At 44.2% G+C, this 24,205-nt stretch overlaps 1 protein-coding gene across 3 annotated transcripts in view; it reads right to left on the bottom strand.

Moving 5' to 3' along the window:
• LOC136677141 (amyloid-beta A4 precursor protein-binding family A member 2-like) overlaps positions 1–19,668 on the bottom strand; it is a 120,028-nt gene extending 100,360 nt beyond the window's left edge. For all 3 annotated transcript variants that reach the window (XM_066654568.1, XM_066654569.1, XM_066654570.1), the window contains exon 1: positions 19,575–19,668. The gene's annotated coding sequence lies outside the window, so the exon portion shown is untranslated. The remainder of the gene's footprint in view (positions 1–19,574) is intronic.
• Between the last annotated feature and the right edge of the window lie 4,537 nt (positions 19,669–24,205).

Below are 24,205 nucleotides of genomic sequence, written 5' to 3'. Positions count from 1 at the left end.
TGAGTGCAAGGCAGGAACGTGCCAGTCCTTCCCAGGGAGACACACACACACACATTCACTCACACACCTGTAAAAATATGTCAAACGCAACAACAACAGGCACAGGACCTTTTTGATGGCACATAGAACCATATCCAATGCGCTGTAAATGAAGAGTTTATGCTTTTAAATGCTACTTTGGGTTTCTTTATGTTGCTTTTCCTAAAGAACCCTAACACACCAGCTCTACCAAAGGGATTCACCCTCATTTCAAAACACCTATTGTGCATTATTGTTGAGCACCCTCTCCCTAAGTTTAGGAGCTATTTAAGAAAATGATCCCTCCACCAGCTGAGCTCTACCAGGATCCTAACTCACTGCAAACCCATTTCGACACTTTGAGATCAGCCAGCAGCTTCGTGCCTGCCATACTTCACTCTCTGTTCCCAAAGGAAAACCCCCAGCTCCACTTCCTCCCCAGAGCACATCAGTAAAGGAGCGTGGAGCAGTGTGTGAGGCTGGAGTGGAGCTAAATATGAAAAGAGCTTAAACTCCAAACACATCACTGACTCTGTGATTGCGCTAAAATCTGGGATTCCGCATCACATCATCTCTCCATTATAAGAGCATCAGCCGAAAAGCCTCCTAACAGCCTCCTACACATCCGCTCGCATCCACCTCATACTGAGATAAAACTCGCCAAACTGGAGCCGTGTGCCTCCCCGGGAGAGCTGAGGGGGCTACGCTTGAGTTTAAAGGGAGGAAAAAAACAGTGGGCACTAAACAAGAAGTGTTTCTCCTCTGGGAATTGGAGTGTCTGCATTTAACCCATTTGTGGTAGTGAATACACACACACACACACACCGAGAGCAATGGGTTGCTCAAAGGCACTTCAGCCGTGGGTATTGAGGGAGTTAAAAAAACATTTCCTTCACTCCCTGCTCTCTGTAGTTAAAGCTGGTCTTGGGGATCAAACCAGAGACCTTCTGACCACAAGTCTGCTTCATTAGGACCAGGGCTGCCCCCAAAACCTGCTACATATAACTGCCGTAGCAATCTCTATGAACACACAGTCAGCTTCAGCCAGAGTGAGCTGCAGGAAGCACAGCTGTGTGCTGTTTATGATGATAATGATAAAATAGTTTTGATGATGTTTCAATAATTAAGCATTTCAGTATTCAAATAAATATGCAAATGAAAGATGAATGCAGCTTTATTGAGACACTTTGAGACTTTAAGCAGTTAAGCTGCCCAAGATATTTTAAAGTCCTGAAAATACAGGAAAAACAAGTTCACAGCCATAAGACACACCGATATGACACATCTTTCTGTGGGCTGGGTTTAAGAGCGCTTACAAAGAAGTGACAAAATTTCAGACACTCAGCAAGGGTTTACACTGAGAGAGAGGGAGAGGGGGAGGGAGAGGGGGGAGGGGGGGGGGGCGAGAGAGAGAGAGAGAGAGAGAGAGAGAGAGAGAGAGAGAGAAACTGAATAAGTGCCAGAGGGATGAAGAATCCAGGTTTGCACTGAGAGACAAAGACAGAGAAAATGAGAAAAAGAGACAGAGGAACAGAGAGAAAAAGAGGAGAGAGAGTAGGGGAGAGAGAGAGAGAGAGAGAGAGAGAGAGAGAGAGAGAGAGAGAGAGAGAGAGAAAGAGAGAGAGAGAGAGAGAGAGAGAGAGAGAAGAGAGAGAGAGAGAGAGAGAAAGAGAGAGAGAGAGAGAGAGAGAGAGAAAGGTGAGTGTTTGTTACATTTATGAAGCTCACACACTTTACATAATCCACTAACATAAATATTCAGTAAATGTCAGGGTCCTGCTGAGGCTCCAGAGCTCAAAGGGCAGCATCCTTTTAGACGAACAACAAAGAGGCAGCGACGAGCTTCACACACTCCTTCAGCAGCTCTGCTCTAAGCTCTGGACTCTTTCTCTCTCTCTCTCTCTCTCTCTCTCTCTCTCTCTCTCTCTCTCTCTCTCTCACACACACACACACAAACACACACACACACACACACACATTCCCCCTCTCTCAATCTCTCTCACCCTGTCACTCACTTTGTTTCCTTTCTCTCATTTCTCTTTCTTTCACTGGTTCTTTTTAACTCTGTATCCTTCTGTCGTCCTGATAGTTTCGTCCTCGCTCTCATTTCTCTCTCCTTCTCTCTGACGTTTCTGTAAGATACCAAACCAAATTGAATTTCATTGAAGGCCACAGAGGTCTGGATAGCTTTTGTCACACACACACATGCACACCCACCTACACACCCACCTACACACTCACACAGACACACAGACACACACACTCAGACACACAGACACACACACACTTCATCATGCCCAATCAATATCTCTTTTCCATTAAGGATAAAAACCACACTTAAAAGTGGAGCAGATGTGGCCGTGCGGGGCGGATAGATTACAGAGAGCAGAAGAGCAGGTTTAACCCTTACAAGCCTCATTCATTACCAGTGATAACACGACGTGCTGTACTCTGTCATTAATTATTTCTCTCTTGTAGCTCATTAAAAGCACTGTGGAATGTGTAAGCTGTAATATTTCAACACATATCACATTAGTATAAAACTGGAGATTAAAGACCAAGACCAGGACAAGACCAGGGCTTTGTAGGAGTCTAGACAAGAACAAACTTAAAGCAAAATCAAGAGAGGTCGTAGTCCAGATGTGTGTATTTTTGCACTTATTTGTCACCAAAGACTCTGTATTCAGTGAATGAGTGTATATTACATTCATTCATTCATTCATTATCTGTAACCCTTATCCAGTTCAGGGTGGTGGTTGGTCCAGAGCCTACCTGGAATCATTGGGCGCAAGGCGAGAATACACCCTGGAGGGGGCACCAGTCCTTCACAGGGCAACACAGACACACACACATTCACACCTATGGACACTTTTGAGTCACCAAACCACCTACCAACATGTGTTTTTGGACTGTGGGAGGAAACCGGAGCACCCGGAGGAAACCCACGCAGACACAGGGAGAACACACCACACTCCTCAGACAGTCACCCGGAGGAAACCCACGCAGACACAGGGAGAACACACCACACTCTTCACAGACAGTCACCTGGAGGAAACCCACGCAGACACAGGCAGAACACACCACACTCCTCACAGACAGTCACCCGGAGGAAACCCACGCAGACACAGGGAGAACACACCACACTCCTCACAGACAGTCACCAGGAGCGGGACTCGAACCCACAACCTCCAGGTCCCTGGAGCTGTGTGACCGCGACACTAACCTGCTGCATCGCTCTGTGTATATTACAATGCATCAGTATTTTACAACAGTTCCAAATAAGGCTCAGCCAATTAGATTTTAGAACCAGAATTGTGTAATTTTATTTATTTATTTATTTTATTATCTGTATCAGCAGAAATACCTCTAGATATTTAAGGGTTAAAATTCAGAAATCCTCTAACACCAGAAGGAAATCGCATATTTCAAAGACTGATCATCGCACACAACTGATGTGATTGAAACTGGGGCTTGAGGGAATTGTCAGCCGATCCAAAAATTCAGATTTACGCTGGGCCTTGATTACGCTGATGACATTAAAATTCAATCTTCAGCATTTTGCAAATTAACTCTGATTCTGCTCTCGGATTCCCACCGAAAAGTGATGCAATCAGCATAGATCTGATCCCATTTTGCCTGGGAGCTTATTCCTTCTATGAGTCACGAGCTCCCCGCAGCCGGTGTACACCAGAGCTCCTCTTTATTCAAATGATTCCTTCCCTCTCATGTGAAGGGGCCTCTCCAGTGTAAGAGATCTATAACCAGTGTTCTGCATTTGGGACACAGCCCAAACTACGTGGAGCCAGACTCAGAAAAGTACTGGAGATGCTCGAGTCTAATCTGGCTGCAAAGTCAGCTATAACACAAAAGAAAGTGGGAGAAGAGCGTTAGCCGTGTTCGCTCTGTAAGGTGAAAATAATTGATGCAGAATGCATGTGCACTATCATTTATTCAAAGCGACTAACTGAAGTAGCGTTCATTAGGAAGATGCCGAGGGGAAAATGTCAAATGCAAATTAATTAAGCACTTTTTGGGATCTGAGCTCATTTTGTAATTGCGCTTTGTTAGTCTTTGTTAATGTATACAAGTCCCTGCTCTGCTCTCGCTCTGAACCTGGTTGTGAGGAGAGTAGGAAGCGTTAGCTGCCGTTCCCTCACCTCATCTACATGCTAATGGAACACTCTCAGCCTTACAAACACCAGCGCTAATGACAGGGCCTTCTGAAAAGCCTAAAAGCTTAAGTGCTGATAATGACCTGACGGTCTTGTGCAAAGGACAGGAGGTAAACAACGGACCTGAGAAACACCTGCAGGGCAGAGCGGGTCCGGCGTCCCTGCTTCATGGTTATTATTGATGTTAAAGGGAAAATACACTATCACCACTTTTCTAACAACAACGCACCGAGGTCTCTGGCTCCTGATTCCCCTGAACTAGCAAAGCATTTAAGAACAGACTCGAGTTTGGACCGGTGTGACAGCCTAACCACGGATGTGGATGTTCCCTGAAGTGGAAACAGAATTCAGAAGACAGTGTATAAACCAGCACCACTTTTACACCATCCTTTTTATAAGGAGTATAGAATGTACTACTGAAGCATCTCCTGTTTAGCTTTCCTTTGGGAGCTGTAAGGTTTGTCTTGTATTTCTCAAGAGGATCATCTCAAAGTAACGCTTTTGTATCTTCCATGATGATTCACTGCTGGTGTTTTTGCCGAGGTTCTCATGCTTTTGGTTGTAAAAGTGGGTAAACAACTTGCACTTCAGCTACTTGCGTCACAGACTCGTTGGTGCGAGACCATCAGGATTATGGGGCCGGAATGGCACCAATTTTGTAACAGAGAACCACTTCTGTGTAGTGGAAAAGCACAGAACTGTTGAAGATATTAGTAGCAGCACCAGAACCACGCTAGTGGAGAAGTACTATCAGTGTCCCCTGAGCTGCATTACGGTACACCCACCACGTCAAACGTGTTGAAATGTTCACCCACAACTTCAGCATTTTCATCACAGTGGGATGCTCTGGAGAAGCTGCACATCCTCCACCATTTGTCTCTGGAGCAGTGGAACTGTGTTATCTACAGTGAGGAAGTACTATCCAAACTTTGGGAGAAGCTGGTGTGGTGTTTGTGATCCAGAACTTAGATTTAACATCTCAACCTGTCCCCACTAATGTTAGGGTTAGCTGACTGACTGCCATCAAATTCTGTCAGCATTGTTCAAACACCTTCTACAAAGTTTGTTCCACTAGGGAAGAATCTTTATATCACAACCATGATGAGTTCAAAACACAGTTTGTACAAACAGGGGAGTGGTGTTTTGAAACAAAATTCATAATGTCCATAATTCATGTCATTTAGAGTGGACATCGGAAACATGGACAAAATACCACAAGGATCAAACAGCACAGCAGGGTTTCCCCTGTGTAACAGCCCAGTTCAGAACAACCACTTTCAGCACCAGTTTCTTTAAATGATAATGAGCCGCTCGTTGTTCACCCTGACCCCGAGCGCACAGCAGTGAGGAGGGAGAAGCCATTTTCACTCAGTTCTTTCTTCTCTACTTCTCATTTTCTCTGCACTAGTTGTGTCTGTTTTGTTCCTTGTCCTTCTGCTCTCACATAAACGCAGTTCCAGAGCCGTGATTGGAGAGACTCAGATAAGGAGGCGGGGCAATTATTGTGTGTCTGCCATCTATGTACGACGTAGCACAACATTAAAATGTCTCAGTTTACCCCTTGATTTTTTAATTAGGCAACCTCCTGAAAGCTGACTGTGTGGTCTTGTTTCACAGTATGTGGGTTGGTGGGCTCCAGATCTCCACATGAACTGAAGAAGTGATATTGTTTTCATAATATGACCCTTTGAAAAATCACGTGCACTGTGCAATAGGTATAAAGCATTAGGGCACCATCAGGGCTGCTTTGGTATTCACACATTTATGTGCCCTGTCCCAACAGGACTAGAACACACTGGAGAGGAATCTGCTTAAAGGACATGATATAGAAGGAAAAGTCTGCCTCACATCACTGTGCCCGAGCGCTGAGCTGAGGCCACTATGGTGTATTTTTCCAGTTCATTAAAACAATCACGCATGTGAGAAGCCCCTTTTCTCTGACCTCCTTCGGTGCTTCAAATCAAAGCCAAGACGTCCCTGAACAGCAGCAACCAAGCTATAAATAGGAGGAATCCCTCCAAAACCTTCCAGCACAGGTATTTCATATTTTGAACGGCAACACAAAGCAAACAGCTGAGAAGCAGGTTCATAATGTGAACGACACCCCACGCTTAATTGCATTTGTTATGACAAGCTTTGCAGCATTAGAAAAGACAGCGCAGACGTGTCGGGTTGTTTTAATGAACCACCTGCGTTCCCTCCCACGTCCAGCAGAGCAAAGGGCCTTCCGAACTGTCATAAAGATCTGCCCAAAATAACCGCAAAACGATGTCCTGCATTAACCAACGCTTCAGACAGCTCTTTCCGGGAGTGGGAGCTCATTTCAACTGGTGGGATTTTACGCAGCCATTTTTAACCTTTCAGGCTGAGATGAATTAGGAAAGTAATTCTGACACTCAGAAATGTTCCTACTTCACCTCCGCCGTCATTACTTAGCGCAGGCAGCGAGATATTAAACAATGAACGGAGAACGGTCCCCACAAACGATTCCTCTCAGTTCATTCCATCTCGACGCAGCTGTCTGCCAAAGGTGGACACATTCAGGAGGGGACAACAGCCACAGAGCAGGCCGAAATCAAGTTAGCTCATTTAAATGCTAATGCACATGGATCTGAGCGGTGAGCACACACTCACACTCACATGCATAGAACTTGGTAGAAGTTTAGACACTACTCACTACTATCTAAGCGCTGGTCCTGTCACCAGAATGTTTCTTACTGCAATCTATGATGACAACATAGCCATTCCTGTCCAAGAGTTGAAGGGTGAATACCTTTTTTTTTTGGATCCCTACTCCTTGTTTTTCAAGTGTGCTCCTGCCACTTGGAACTGAATTAAAAAGAGTAGTGGTTCCTTCCCTTAGGACACAGGATATACCTTCTAGAGCCTGATACATCACCAGAAGAAAAGCAGGGTTCTGGAGGCAGCTCCGTCAGTCTGCAGTGATATCAGAGGAGGGTTGCTAAGCTTTAGTTAAATTTAGGGCGTCATACGCCTTCAGAAGACTTCCACAATCATATATTAATCACCCACTCTTCACACTTCTGTTATACGGAGCTGAACTCAGATTCTTGTTCCAGAGGGTTTTTTAACCTTCCAGTTCCATCATAAATGTTGCAGCAGCAGTAGCAGGCCCCAGAATGTGTTTGCTTTAATATTTAAGGTGGAACTGAATATTCACTAGCTAACTACTGCCGAGACTCCATTCATTCATTCATTCATTCATTCATTCATTGTCAGTAACTGCTCCAGTTCAGGGTCAAAGTGGGGCCTGAGCCTACCCGGAATCACTGGGCGCAATGCAGTTACACACCCCGGAGGGGGCGCCAGTTCTTTGCAGGGTGACATACATTCACACATTCACACCTAGGGACACTTTTGAGTCACCAATCCACCTACCAACGTGTTTTTTTGGAGCATGGGAGGGAACTGGAGCACCCGGAGGAAACCCACGCAGACACAGGGAGAACACACTACACTCCTCACAGATAGTCACCCGGAGGAAACCCACGCAGACACAGAGAGAACACACCACACTCCTCACAGACAGTCACCCGGAGCGGGGCTTGAACCCACAACCCCGAGTCCCATTAAACTAATAGAATACACTGATTAAAAAGAAAACCTTGATATTTGTGGGATTCCCGTGTTTCATGTGCGATTGTTGTGATTGTTGGAAAGAGCAAATCAGTGCCAAAATCAGCCTGTTTATCCTGTAGTGTGGAGCATGAGCAGCAGTTTGGGCTTTGGACCCAACCCTGATACCTGACATGAACCACATTTACAAGATGCCTGTTTCCAGTACTTCTACAAAATCCATGTTTTAATAAGTAGCACGATGTTATAACCATTGTACATGTATGAAACTGTCCGACCCTCACGCTGTTATTGAGCTGTAAAAGCTTGGCCTCTGTACACAGCAGACAGGACAGCATCATTAAAGAACCATCAGCCCAGTAGGGACAGAGCTCCTTGACCTTGAGGCTGCAGTAAGCGCAGTATAGCCCACTCAGCAAAGCTGACTCCAGCGGGCCCCCAAAACAAACAGCAAAGCAGCATCACTCCCCTCAACACTCCAGTCCGGTACAGTCTGCAAAAGATCCAGCACAGTGCAGGGAAACATCTTACTGCTCCCGCAGAATAGAACTTCAGACACACCAAACCTTAGAACAATACACTTCCCATCAAACTGACAACTGCCGAGAAGACTTCTGCTAAACTGAGCTGAGCTCCTCTCTACACATCGCATTGTTTTCTGCAGGCGTTTTTATCGACAGACACACAATAGGCACTTGGGGCAAGTGGGAGCTGTTCTACTTAAAGCACATGACTCATTCTCAGCAAGTGAGATATGTTCAACGGTCACGTAATGTACTGCCAGAAATCACTCATACGTAACATGTCCCTTGTGTTATATATTTACTTTAAGAGTCTATATGTAATAATAAATTGTCTCGTTCGTACTATATTTAAATGTAAGGAGAAGATGCAGGATGATATCAGCTATTATTTCCTGACATTATCACATGACTGATCATGTAATCATCCTTAAAGTCTGTATATAATCATGCATACATACATTCATTCATTCATTTTCTGTAGCAGCTTCACCCTGTTAAGAGCTGTGGTGGGTCCGGATACTACCTGGAATCACAGGGTGATCACACTCTCACCTGTGGACAATGTCACACAACCAATCCATATGCCAACATGTGTGTTTGGATTGTGAGAATAAACCAGGGGCACCTGGAGGAAACCTAAGTTGTTATTTATGCTGCATTTAGGCATTGGAACCCCCACACAGACCACAGGGATAGTGCCCCGTTTTGTTCCTGCCAACACAACTTCCATCAACAACACAAGCTTTCCTGGAGGTCTCCCAGGCCCAGCTCTGTTTACTTTCAGTGGATTTGCATGTGCTGGTGTCCAGGTGTTATTGCTGCTGGCAATGTACACTGTAATACATCAGGCTGAAGTAAAATTCTAAAGGTCGGTAAGTTTCCTCACTGGCCAAGAACCGTTAAGCAACACAGAACTGCACATAGGGATTGGACTGTGAAATATTCCTTGAACTTGTTTTAGCTTTGAGCTTTAGAAAGATGAGAAATATTAAGATTCATCACTGAAGATACTCTAGATCTGATAACTTTGCCGCTCCCCAAGGTGAACGTCCACATGAAAATCTTTGATTACCTAGAGAAACTGACCAGAGCCGAGCTTACAAATTCTGTCAGGCGTTTTTTTTTTTTTTTATTTTAGCAACGGAGCGCACTCCCCTGGCCGGCACAGGACGAATGCTAATGTCTGAATGTGAGGCTCTGAAACTCAGACTGAGCTGATGTTAGTGACTGGGCACAAACTGCAGTTTCAGCTGTCTGTCCATATCTGAAGGAGCGTGTGATGGATTTTGTCTTTGAAAAATACAGAGTAAAGGTTTTTATCACTCCGCTGACTGGCCACCTCTCATCGTCCGCAGCTAGAGGTCAAGAAACTTCCGGGCTTTTGCATCTCTAACATTAACACGGCTGGTTTATTTACTTGAGGGTTTCTTTATTATTATTTTGCTGTTTTACTTTGGGGTGGCACGGTGGTGCAGCAGGTAGGTATCGCAGTCACACAGCTCCAGGGACCTGGAGGTTGTGGGTTCGATTCCCACTCCAGGGGACTGTCTGTGAGGAGTGTGTTGTGTTCTCTCTGTGTCTGTGTGGGTTTCCTCCGGGTGACTGTCTGTGAGGAGTGTGGTGTGTTCTCCCTGTGTCTGCATGGGTTTCCTCCGGGTGACTGTCTGTGAGGAGTGTGGTGTGTTCTCCCTGTGTCTGCGTGGGTTTCCTCCGGGTGACTGTCTGTGAGGAGTGTGTTGTGTTCTCCCTGTGTCTGTGTGGGTTTCCTCTGAGTGACTGTCTGTGAAGAGTGTGGTGTGTTCTCTCTGTGTCTGCGTAGGTTTCCTCTGGGTGACTGTCTGTGAGGAGTGTGGTGTGTTCTCCCTGTGTCTGTGTGGGTTTCCTCCGGGTGACTGCCTGTGAGGAGTGTGGTGTGTTCTCCCTGTGTCTGCGTGGGTTTCTTCCAGGTGACTGTCTGTGAGGAGTGTGGTGTGTTCTCTCTGTGTCTGTGTGGGTTTCCTCCAGGTGCTCCGCTTTCCTCCCACAGTCCAAAAACACTCGTTGGTAGGTGGATTGAAGAGTCAAAGTGTCTGTAGGTGTGAGTGTATTAGTGAATGTGTGAGTGTGTGTTGCCCTGTGAAGGACTGGCGCCCCCTCCAGGGTGTATTCCTGCCTTGCGCCCAATGATTCCAGGTAGGCTCTGGACCCACCGTGACCCTGAACTGGATAAGCGCTTACAGATAATGAATGAATGAATGAATATTTTCAAGTCATCTTTACTAGGACTGGCAGTAGCCAATGCTTTATTTACCACAATGACATTTGTATTTGCAGAGTCATGTTAATGTTAATGGTCATTTTATTTAATGTCATGAGTTTATTAACTTATATTTTGGACATAGGAATAGACTTCACAAAAGCTGTGTCCAAAAGGGCACTGTGGACCAACAAAAGACATTAAAACCTACTACTAATATTGACACATTCTGTAGGTTCCAGCAGTGCAGAAACAACCAAAGACCAAAAATGATCATAAATCATTCATAAAAATGAAAGGTCAATCAATATTCCAGGAGCACAGTGTCTCAGGAAAGGTCATGTTATTCTGTGACTTGTGTAAATCATGGAATGACTATCCGGGCGTTGTCTATTTAGACTTGTACACATAAAAAACAGTAGTACAGAAAAGAGCCGGGGACTGAGGCTCAGAGGGCTATTTTGCTGTGCTTTATAGACCTATTTTCTACTAGATATGGAGGAAAGGAGGAGTTATGCCCCATTTCTGTGAGAAGTAGAGAATTACAACATGAGCTGACTGATCAAATCCATCTGAAGTAGATCAGAGCCCTGAGAAATAGATGAAGGGGCGACATCCAACGACCCATTTATCATTGATGTTATACGCTTCAGATGGATTTCCCATGTTTACAACCATCAGTTACAAACATCCATAGTTACATTACAATCTCGTCATAGCAACGCTACTCCAGCTGCAACTGTTGTGCTACACTGATCTCAGTGGTTGAGCAACATCAGTTTCCATGGTTACAACACACCCAGTTCCATGGTTATGCTATACACATTTCTAGAGCTGTGTCAGAAACTGCCCTATTCACTAAATAGTGCATTATTTTGGGGGTTTGTCCTTTTGTAGAAGCATCTGAAAACATAGCGGTCAATTTTCAGTGCACTTAAACAATCCCACAATGCACCAAAAATGTGTATAACCCACTTTACACTAGTTGAAAGCTGATACTCATAACGCACTGCATATGAATTGGTGTCAGAAATTGTTCACTACTATCCTGAATTCAGTTCCCTTTAATATGCATTACATACTGAGTAATGTAGGGAATACTGAATAGGGAGCCATTTGGGACACAGCATGGGATTAAACACCAATATCCATGGCAGCACAGAGCCCCGCAGGTCATTTCTGAAACCACAATCGTCACTAACAAGACACAATCCAAACTATGGGTCAGTGACCTTTGTAAGATCTCAGCTCAGTGCACAATGTTCATCACTTGTGAGCGCAGCAAGGATAAAGATCTTGAAAGAAAGACTCTGTCTGAACAATGACTTTGATTGAGTAATTAAACCTTCGCTCAGCTTCAAAGACTGTTTCCCCTTGAAGGAAGTGGTTTGTCGGTGGCAGGACGAGCAGAGGACAGTGTCCATCCATCCATCCGAGAAACCAAAACAAAGCCCCTACACAGTGCCGGGCAGACACAACGCTGAATTAGCCCGTCTCGCTTCAACAGCATAATTGCAACTGCCAAATTTCATTAGTGCCTTTCAAAAGGGTCGGATAATTCCCCTATATTTGGCCGTTCTTTCATGTCCAAAGTAAACAGCAGTCCCACATGAAAGGAAGGAAAAGATGTATCTACCAAACCTTTGTTTGTGTTTGACTCAGAAAAATGCACACAGTTATTAATCATCCTCCATTCTGATCAAAGGCAAAACAAGAGATTTATTCACAGACGCATCGTCTCAGCCTTTCACCGGACATGAGACTGAAGAGTGGTGACAAAATCTAAAGTAAAGAGAGTTCACAGAGGAGGCTGTGGCATCTCTGTGATCCAGGTTTTGTGATCTCAGCTGTGTGATTTGTTATCCAAGGCCAGAAACACAAAGAACCACGTTCTTACTGGAAGCTGTTTGTAATCGCCTCTGTTTCACCTGATTACTGTGTTCGCCTTCGGCTAATCAGGAGGCTACATAGTCAAACAACAGAAGACTTGAAGCTGATACGGGAAACACACCACCAGCTGCACACCGAGAGCTGCATGGAGCACAACTCGACAGTTACACAAAGCAATTAAAAGAATAATTAAATAATCAAATTCAATTATTCCACTAGTTAGCCTGATTAGTGGCTAGTACAGTAGCTCCCCGCCTCTGCAGCTCTAGTTTTGAAAATACTGAATCGTAAGAACCCGTCCAATGAGTTTAACGTTGTTAGCATGTGTGTGTGTGCACCAATGACAGTCTTCAACATGTGGATTCAGACAGCCAGGGTTTCTCACACTGTAAACTGGACTGGAGGGACGGGGCTGCATATATAGAGCTGCATATCTAGATTACTCATATATAGATCTGCTCGTCCTGAAATGTGCTGAGAGGGACCAAGTTCACGCTACAATTATTACCGTATATTATTATAATTGTTCTATTTTATTATTAATTATTGTTGTTAATGAATTTGTGAGTGTGTGTGTTGCACTGTGAATGACTGGCGCCCCCTCCAGGTTGTGTTCCCGCCTTGCGCCCAATGAATCCAAGTTGGCTCTGGACCCACTGTGACCTGGATAAGGGTTACAGATAATGAATGAATGAAAGAATTATTGTTGTTAATTGTTGCTGCAGCAGGTAGGTGTCGCAGTCACACAGCTCCAGGGACCTGGAGGTTGTGGGTTCGATTCTCGCTCCGGGTGACTGTCTGTGAGGAGTGTGTTGTGATTCTCCCCGTGTCCGCGTGGGTTTCCTCCGAGTGCTCCGGTTTCCTCCCACAGTCCAAAAAAAACACACGTTGGTAGGTGGATTGGCGACTCCAAAGTGTTCGTAAGTGTGAGTGAATGTGTGAGTGTGTGTGTGCTGATTTTCAAATAAGTTTCAAGTGGGTTGCAGAGGGTTATGCAACATTATGCAATGCAAGAGAAATTTAGCTCCATGACCCTGAATTTAAAAATACATTATACGTAAAGTGAATGACAGTTCCGCCGTGTAAAGACAGTCTCGGGTTTCCGAATATGGCAGAAGTTTGAAATGCTCTGTGGGCTGGAGACGGGGGCGGAGATAAGATCCTTGTTCGATGATTGAAGAGACAGGGCAGTGTAAGGTTTAGGAGTTTTGCTGAAGGCTGTAAACTACGACACCTCACCTTTTCACAACATTCATCTCTGACAGAAAAGTCCAAGAAAGTCCTTTTTCTGAACCCATTAAAAAAAGCACAACCTCCCGAGAGCTGCCTCCTCAGCCTCCCGCTAAGAATATCAAAAGGTGGATTTGAAAAGGGTTTCAGAGCAATGTCAGAGCCGTTCAGCAAAAGACCAAGCCTAATCACTGATTGAGATTCCAAGCCTGGCAGGTTGGAGGAGAACTTGTCCTCCAGGGAGAGGTTAATGAAGAGAGGACCCTCAAGCCCCTGCTCAAAAAGACTATATTCATCAGTGAACAGGTCGCCATATCCCTCCCCATTCCTGAAAATGAGCTGCTTATCCTCTCGCAGCTCCCCGAGCTTCTGACCTCCAGCTTCCCTTCGCGTTTAACCTCCTACTCTTCAGAAAAATGACCGTCCACATAGACACAGGACAAAGGGCTCTTCTTTCATCTCGGCGCTTTTCATTGGAAGACTGCTAATGCCTTTCACTGCCTCAGTCACACCAGTACAATGTGATCTCATGTGCTAATAAAAGACCAGGCTACAACTGCTCTAGTCACTGCATTACACACACACACACACACACACACACACACTCAGTGTAGCACGTTGCCTTCATTTTAAATGAATTCTCAGATGTTTATAATCTGATCTCCATCGGCTGCATCTATAGCATTCAAGGCAAATACCACAGACAACAGGAAAACAACCCACCAACTCAAACTCACATGTAATAACAGAGTAATCAATGTCTGTTCTGTCATCCCGCGGCTCTAATGCGTTCACTCAGGGATGCTGATGTCCCCTGCATCAGATTGTACTTTATTAACACACCTCTTAAAGCTCTCATAATGTGACGTTCTACTATACACTCACTGTACCTCCATCTTATTTTAATCACAATAGTTTTGTTTATAAACTGTTCTTCATTTGCTGCTCATTGTTTATTTGCCTCTCTATATTTACTCTTCCCTTTTTAATTTAGTAGTTTATTTTCTGCTTTATTAATACACTTCTTAATTTACTGCTCTATGTTTATATACAGCTCTTTATTTACTGCTCTATGTTTACACACTGCTCTTTCTTTATCGCTACATAGTAATAAACTGGATGGATGGATGGATTATTTACTGCTCTATGTTTATATACTGCTTTTTATTTACAGCTCTTTGTTTACACACTCCTCTTTATTTATACACAGCTCTTTATTAACTGCTCTTTGATTATACACTGCTCTTTCTTTATCGCTACATGGTAATACACTGCACTTTATTTACTGCTCTATGTTTATATACTGCTTTTTATTCACAGCCCTTTGTTTAGACACTCCTTTTTATTTATACACTGCTCTTCATTTACTGCTCTTTGTTTATATACAGCTCTTTATTAACTGCTCTTTGATTATACACTGCTCTTTCTTTATCGCTACATGGTAATACACTGCACTTTATTTACTGTTCTATGTTTATATGCTGTTTTTATTTACAGCTCTTTGTTTCCACGCTCCTCTTTATTTATACACTGCTCTTCATTGACTGCTATTTGTTTATATACAGCTCTTTATTTACTGCTCTTTTTTTACACACTGCTCTTTCTTTATCGCTACATGGTAACAAAATGTGCTTTATTTACTGCTCTGTGTTTATTCACCGCTTTTTATTTACAGCTCTTTGTTTACACACACCTCTTTATTTATACATTGTCCTTAATTTACTGCTTTTTTGTTTATATACAGCTCTTTATTGACTATTCTTTATTTATACACTGCTCTTTCTTTATCACTACATGGTAATATACTGTTACCATGATAATACACTATTTTTATTTAATGTGTTTTTCGTTTATACACTGCTCTTACTTTATGCACAGACCTCTGGTTGTTGTTTTGCTGTGGTCTTAACAAGAGGAGGATGAAGCTACGTTCAGAGTTTTGTTTCATCCCAGTGGTCCTTCCTTAGGCTCTAAAGGAGTTTTTTCTTTCTTCTGTGGCGCTCACTCTGGGCCTGGACCCAGAACTCTTTAAACCTGCTTTGTGACAACACTAATGTTAAAGAATGCTCTATAAATAAAATTGTATTCAATTGGATTAAAGTGTCTGGTTCCTATCACCTCCACTGTAAACAATTTTGACTCAGAACGTTTCCTTAGAGCAGTGGATTTTACATCAAAACATTTTAAAAGACTGTTTACACCTCAAAAATCTGCTTATGAATTTAAACAAATTTGTCAAATCATAAAGCATCGCATGACGTGAAGTCTAACAGCAGCACAGACTGAAAATGTGACCTAAATAGCAGTGTCCAATCACGTACACTCTCACAAGACACCCAGCTGGGGGATAGCAGCTCTTCTCTGAGGGGGGCAAAAAACACACATGCATTATCAGCTCCTGCACAGAACTGCAGCCCAGAGCTAAAAGAGTGGCCACACATCTCCAGGGCTTTCAGCATCGGAGCACAGCTGGACTCCTCAGAAAAGGATATGCGCTGCCCAAACGTTTGCAGACACCTGCTCACTCCACATTTCTTAAGAATTCAAGGGTATTAACAGGGACATGGTCAGCCCTTTGCACCAGTATAGCAGCCTCTACTTCTGCAAGAAGGCTTTAAATTAGATGTGGGAACACTGCTGTTGAGGATTTGATTGCATACAGCCACAAGAATATCAATGAGTCAGGTACTGACGTTGGGTGATTAGTTCTGGATCACAAACCCCGCTCCAGCTCATCCCAGAGGTATTGAATGGAACGTCTTTTAAGGTGGAACGGTGTGTTTCAGTAAGAAGCCGACTGTATGTTGTTCACGGTTGAAGCTACATTTTTGTTCACTGTTTAAATTGCCTCAGAAACTCATTAGTAATTGAGCTGATTTGTTTTGCTACACCTTGGGTCTGTGTTTACATTAAGTAGCACATCCGAAACAGCAGAAATAAGTCAATTTCACCTACTTATGGAGCAGGAATAGAACAAAATCCTAAACCCTTTTCATGCTTTTCAACCTTCAGAGGTCTCTCTACCATCCTGGCACCTCCAGATGTGGTTTTTCAGCTGTGGCTCAGTCAAAGAGAACGCCAGAGCCATTTTGGCCCAAGACATTAGCTTCTTTGTCATTTACCGGGCCAGGGCTGGGTATAAACACCTGAACTTGTTCCATCTCTAACAGATTGGAGAGCAGCAAATGGAGAGGGACACTCTCTGAATTTTAGAAAAAAGTGAATCAGATTAAAATAATGGACATCACTTTTATCTGGACATCTCCCTAATCATGGGGTGTGGATTAGAGTGGCGTCTGGATACTATTTGTGTGTACAGCGTACATTCTGTCCCCGCTCCATCTGTGAGATCTGAAGGAAAGCTTCAGGAAATGCACTGCAGCTCTGGCTTTTTCATTTACAGTGCAGAAAACCAAAAGACCATTTTGCTGAAGCCTGCAGCAGGTAACACCAGCTGACACTCTCTCTCTCTCTCTCTCTCTCTCTTTGCTCTTTATTCTTTTCTCTCCACCTCTCTTTTTCCCAGCCTTTTCTCCCTGTTCTCCCTCTTTTACCATCACCTTTTCTCTCTTCTGCTTTCCTCTCGTTCATTTCTTGTTCTTTCTTTCTGTTAATCTTTCCTGCCTCCCTCCATCTCATTCCCACTTTCTTGCTTTCTCTGTTTCTCCCTCTCTCTGCTCTTTACTCTTTTCTCTCCACCTCTCTTTTTCCCAGCCTTTTCTCCCTGTTCTCCCTCTTTTACCATCACTTTTTCTTTCTTCTGCTTTCCTCTTGTTAATTTCTTGTTCTTTCTTTCTGTTAATCTTTCCTCCCACTTTCTTGCTCTTTTTCTCTCTCTCTCCCTCCTTTTCTCTTTCCCACTTTCTCTGCCTTTATTTGATCATTTTCATCATCCTCAAGTTCCATTCTCCCTCCCCTTTTCTTTGCATTTTTTTCTCTCCCTCTTCCTTTTGTTTTCTCTATTTCCTTCTCCATACACATTTCCCTCCACTGCTCTTTCTATCCATCATTACTGTTCCCTTTCTTACAATCACTTGTTTCCTCTCTTACACTGTCTTCTCACTTTCTATCTGTACCCTGCACTTTATTATGTGTTTTCTTGTTTTTCCTTTCTCTCTCCCTCCAGCTATGTCCCTCAATCTTCAATCTTTATTGCTTTTTCTCTCATTCTGCCCTTCTCTCACCCCCCTCTCTCTTTATGTTCTTCCACTATAATTTGCATTCTCTCTCCACACTCTCCTTTGCATCTTCCATTCCCTCTCTCTCTCTCTCTCTCTCTCTCTCTCTCTCTCTCTTTCTCTCTCCACCCCCCTCACAAGAGTGCAATTTAAAATTCTCCTACTGGTGCATGAATAACACTTCAGCACGCTCATGTGACGCTGTGTTTGTCCTTCAGCTCTGGAGTCGCAGTAACGAGGGCTCTGAGGGAGGAGGATGCTTGGATGGGGTGGAGTTACAGGGTTTGGGGATTTTTTTTTTTTTTGGTCGGGGGGTGGGGGGATGCGGGGGCAGTAGCATGTCCAAGTTAACAGCAGGTCGCTGTCGTGGAGACAGATCCACCCTGCGGGATAATGTTCCAGCAGCATGTAGGTTTACATCACTCTCATTCGCATCTCTCTCTCTGTAACTTCCACTTCCCCTCTGCTTTCATGCTTCCTTTCTTTCTTTCTCTTTCCCTCCTTCCTGCTTTTCTTTCTGTCTAGCACTCGTTTCTTATTCTCTATTTCTCTGGCCATGTTTTTTTTTTTCTCCTGAGTTTCCTGCTCTCAGGCATCAGAAGAAGGGCATCTATTCTCTCCATGTTGTTGTCACCTTTCCTACTTCTCTGTTTCTCTAAGGCCACTTTTCCTTCCTCCCTCTCTCTCTGTCTCTCTCTCTCTCTCTCTCTCTCTCTCTCTCTCTCTCTTCCCTCTGGCCGTGTTTATTCACTCTCTCCAACATTTTTCCTCCTCTATTTTTTCAGCCATTAAATAGATACATTTATCATCCACTTTTCCTAAACCTGCTGAAGTACAGAGATCCCACAGTGAGGTGCTGACTCTCTGTTGCTCTCCTCCTTCTCACACAGAGGTGGATGGAAGGTGCGGTCCACACAGCATCTCATTTTCGTGACCGAAAGCCTGCACAGTTCCCAAAAGATTGCAAAGGCTGCGTTCAAGCTGCATATATTTCAGCTGTCATTATTTAAATCACAAAGCCACGCGTGGCTCAGGCGCTGCTGTTGGGAGTCAGGAGCCCGCTGATTAACATTAGTCCCATGACGGGAGCAGATATTACTCACAAGCAACAGAAAGCATCCAACCTTCATCTGACATACACTGATACTGCCGCACTAGCTGATCCTGTGTGGTCTGTAACAGGAGAAATGACTGGAAAGCATGCACTCTGTAGATCACTGCTTGTTTTTTTTTATTCTTTAATTTTATTTCAATTTCATCAATTCCTCCTTTAAGCTTCTAAAGCATCACTGTGGTTTCAGAGGGGGTTACTTTAGTCATGGCAAATCAGAGCCAGTAACTCAACAGTTAAAGTGGAGCAGCCCTTTGTAAATGATACTAGAAAGTCACCTGAATGTAACAACTGCCCCAGCACCAGGAGCCTGTGTTTACAGCGTATTGAAATGGTTTGAACGGCGGTGTAAAGCAAATTGAGAGCATCCCACGGAACGCCACGCCGAACTGGATAACCATCATTTCTAATAAGTACTGGCTTTAAATGAATAGCTAGTTTATCCGCAATAAACAAGTCAACACATGAACCCCGGTGTGTGGCTGGTCCAGTGTGTGACTAACCCCTGCTGCATTTGATAGATGAAGAAAAGCCTCGCCAATCTCACTCTACACTGCCACGCTGACGCTACGAAGCGAATTAAAGGGTTAATCTGGACACCGACGAAGAGAGCGGTACCTGTGTGGACGTCGTCGCTGATGGAGATCTCGAGATAAAACCCTCTCCGCGTTGTTTAAGGAGGAGACGCCGCTTCTCTCGCTTCTGCTGCTCCCTACGATGTGCTCTGAAAAGAGGCGTATGTTCGACTCCACCCGTATTGCGGAAAGCCCCGCCCCCTTGCGCTCTAATTGGCTACTAGTTCAAACTCATAAAGGAACTCGCCTGTGTAGAATAGGCGGCAGCTCCCACCGCGTTCTAGCAGGCTGAAGCCACGCCCCCGTTTTCCATCTCCCTGAGCTGCAGCCCGAAGGACAAAGCCACGCCCCTTCCAGCTCCATAATTCACAACGCACTTGCCGTTCTAGAACGAGTAAAGCAAAGTGGGAGGGGCTTCAGCGGGAGTGCTCGGAGAAAAGGTATTATGAGCCAATCAAAGTGCTGGAGGGCGTGGTTTGACGGAAAACGGGCGGAGAGGGAGGCCCCAGAACGTGAATAACAGAAAAAAAAGTGCTACATTCACATTCAAAACACTGAACTAATGGAGAGGCTGATAATAATAATAATAATAATAATAATAATAATAATAATAATAATAATAATAATAATAATATTAAATGCCACTACTTCAACATAACACCAGGCTCATGAAGAGTTTATAAATGGTATAAAATTAGTTTATTCATAGTTATTAATTAAGTTTTGAGAAAGGCAGCAGTGGACTGTTGCTTGCCAAAATGGTCAGTCTACACTTATTTCTACTTTATTCATCCTCAGATCTTCACTGCAATGTCCTACATTCAGCATTAAACCTGTGTGCTTCAGCTGATAGTAATACTCATGAAATATAACAGCACAGTGTGGCCCAATGTGGCTAGTAAAAGTCTATATTCATTTCTTAATGCCAGAGACGAACAGAGGCAAAACTGCATTAGTTCATTCTGGAGAAACAGAATGGATGCAATTGCAAGGTCCTTTTGGAAAGAGTCGTCTGATGCTGTTAAGGCAGTGCTTTAAAACTTCTTACTGGATCCTGCGGTGGCACCACTACCAGGAGTAAGACCTGATGGTCTACCAGGGACGTCTAAAAGTAAGTTAATATCTTAAAGGAATTTTACTCACAGAAGATTTAAAGTGTTTTATATTCACTTGAACCCAGAGCTTCGCTGCAGGACACTTACAGATTCAAAATCTAACAAATGGAGCACATTTATTAAGGCTTCAGAAATATTTATTCACTGATTAATGGAGCCTGTCCTGGATTTACTATTCAGTTCATTCATTATCTGTAAGTGCTTATCCAGTTCAGGGTTACGGTGGGTCCAGAGCCTACCAGGAATCATTGGGCGCAAGGTGGGAACACACCCTGGAGGGGGCGCCAGTCCTTCACAGGGCAACACACTCACTCACTCACACCTACAGACACTTTTAAGTCACCAATCCACCTACCAACGTGTGTTTTTGGAGCGTGGGAAGAAACCAGAGCACCCTGAGGAAACCCACGCAGACACCGAGAGAACACATCACACGCCTCACAGACAGTCACTCGGAGGAAACCCACGCAGACACAGAGAGAACACACCACACTCCTCACAGACAGTCACCCGGAGGAAACCCACGCAGACACAGGGAGAACACACCACACTCCTCACAGACAGTCACCCGGAGGAAACCCACGCAGACACAGGGAGAACACACCACACTCCTCACAGACAGTCACCCGGAGGAAACCCACGCAGACACAGGGAGAACACACCACACTCCTCACAGACAGTCACCCGGAGGAAACCCACGCAGACACAGGGAGAACACACTACACTCCTCACAGACAGTCACACGGAGGAAACCCACACAGACACAGAGAGAACACACCACACTCCTCACAGACAGTCACCTGGAGGAAACCCACGCGGACACAGGGAGAACACACCACACTCCTCACAGACAGTCACCCGGAGGAAACCCACACAGACACAGGGAGAACACACCACACTCCTCACAGACAATCACCCGGAGGAAACCCACGCAGACACAGAGAGAACACACCACACTCTTCACAGACAGTCACCCGGAGGAAACCCACGCAGACACAGGGAGAACACACCACACTCCTCACAGACAGTCACCCGGAGGAAACCCACGCAGACACAGGGAGAACACACCACACTCCTCACAGACAGTCACCCGGAGGAAACCCACGCAGACACAGGGAGAACACACCACACTCCTCACAGACAGTCACCCGGAGGACACCCACGCAGACACAGGGAGAACACACCACACTCCTCACAGACAGTCACAGTCTTCTGGGTCCTAGCCCCAAGTGAGGAAGTTGATGCAAATCAATGAATGAATTGTCTTCATTATCTCTGGTTTCTAACAAATAAATTGTTTACAAAGTTATTACTTTATTATTTTACTTTCAGAGGCGTGGAGCTCTTTGCTGGTTGTCTGTTTAACACACTTAATTCCACCTGAGGAATGTATAGACACAGCAGGGAAGGAAATGTATGTAAAATATATTGTAAAGTCTTTTAAAAATACATTTTGAAATAAAATGTCTGTATTTGTTTTGTTCTTGTTCTTGTTCTTATTTTTGTTACAGTATTTTGTTCGGTCTGTGGCTGAATTATGAAGATATTTTGAAAAAGTGATGGAGTCACATTTTGACCATCCTCTAATCCAGTGTTTCTCAAAGTGGGGGGCGCAGAGCTACTGCAGGTGTGGAGCAGGAAGGAAATTAGTACATTATTTTTCACGCATGTTACTTTTAATCATTCCACTGTGAAGGTGATTTGACACTTTACTCTGTTTAATACAAAATTGTGGTTTTAAATGAATTACAGAAATAGAGAAAAGAGAAGGAGAAAAGAGAAAGAGAAAAGAGAAAGTCATTGAACAACTTCACTTATCAATTTTTGTGTCTGATACAAAACTAACGTCTGAAACTACTCAGTGAAATTAAGCTTCATTATGTAACATTAAGAAAGTGAGCGTGCAAATTAAGATTTCAAACTGAACTTCATCTACTTCTATCTTCCCAAAGCTTCCTCTCATTGTAGCATAAATAAAAGGCATCTCTGCACTGAGTTGTACACTACAGTAGCAGATCTGACGGAGATCTCGATTTTAAAACAGACAGATTCAGCCTGGAGTCTAAATGATGCTATTGATTTTAAGACGTGTTGAGGATGCAGTGTTCTTTCAGTAATGTTTTCCCGCTCGTTAGCCAGAGAGTAAGATAGAGACAGAAGGGGCGGTGTGACACACACAGGCGGCAGTTTCTATTCTGTTCACATCTATTATTAATCATTAAATTAATGAGGCTCAAAACACAAGTGTGCTTGGCTTCCTCCAGAAATCCTGCATTTAATTATAATTTCTGCCGCTTGTCAAAACCCCACAGCGACGGGTTTGTGATCAGCCCCGCTCTAAAAGTTCAGGGCAGTGTCCCATTACTTTTTTTTTTTATCCATAATGACTCACACCAGTCATGTAAGGGGGCAGTTTTATTTATAAGCAAGGGCAGATAAACAGAGCTAAATAATTACCAGGGCATGGTCTGTACGCTCCTAATTTACTCTAATGCATCCCGCACTGGGCCTCAGTGAAAGATCACAGTCACTAAATGGCATTACATAACCAAACAAGAGATCTGCACCAACTTGTCATCAAGCAGATAATCTTCTCCTGCCATTGGCAGCATCCGACTGGAAACATTAGGCTATGTGACGCAGGGTGAATACAAATCCAGACCCATTAGATTTCAGCCTCATTAGAAACACAAATTATCTACAGAGAAATATAGACCTAAGAGTAATAGCTGTAGATCCATTCTTTTTTTTTTCATAGTAAACACAAGTTTACAGTCAGGCATTAATGAGATGCTCAGAGTACGAGGGAAGGGGCTCAGAAATTGGAATAATGCTGTTTTTGCAGGATTTGTATGTTGTATAATGTGAATTATGGGCGGAACAGTGGCGCAGCAGGCAGTGTCGCAGTTTGAGTCCTGCTCCGGGTGACTGTCTGTGAGGAGTGTGGTGTGTTCTCCCTGTGTCTGTGTGGGTTTCCTCCAGGTGATTGTCTGTGAGGAGTGTGGTGTTTTCTCCCTGTGTCTGCGTGGGTTTCCTCCGGGTGATTGTCTGTGAGGAGTGTGGTGTTCTCCCTCTGTGTCTGTGTGGGTTTCCTCCGGGTGACTGTCTGTGAGGAGTGTGGTGTGTTCTCCTTGTGTCTGTGTGGGTTTCCTCCGGGTGCTCCCGTTTCCTCTCACGCTCCAAAAACACACATTGGTAGGTGGATTGGAGACTCAAAGGGTCCAGGGTTTATGGAATGCAGCGTCCCTTCAGGTCATACTCAGTTGTGAGGAGTGTGATGTGTTCTCCCTGTGTCTGTATAGGTTTTCTCTGAGTTCTCCGGTTCTGCCCCCACAGTCCAAACACATGTTCAAAGATGGATTGGATGTGGGAAATAGCCCACAGTGAGCAACTGTGTGAGTGTGACATTATCCACAGGTGTGACTAAAGAGGTCTTTTGCCACTGCGGTTGGATGGGCAAATTAACCCTTCAGGTGTGCAATGCCAATCCCCGCAGAACAGCAGAAACATCTCTGCCACACAGCAGACATGATACGCATGTTCAGTATCCTTATAGACT

The sequence above is a fragment of the Hoplias malabaricus genome, chromosome X2 (assembly GCF_029633855.1).
Source record: "Hoplias malabaricus isolate fHopMal1 chromosome X2, fHopMal1.hap1, whole genome shotgun sequence".
Lineage (NCBI taxonomy): Eukaryota > Metazoa > Chordata > Actinopteri > Characiformes > Erythrinidae > Hoplias > Hoplias malabaricus.
Note: the sequence above shows the minus strand (reverse complement) of the source record. Positions and strands in the feature narration are given on the sequence as shown.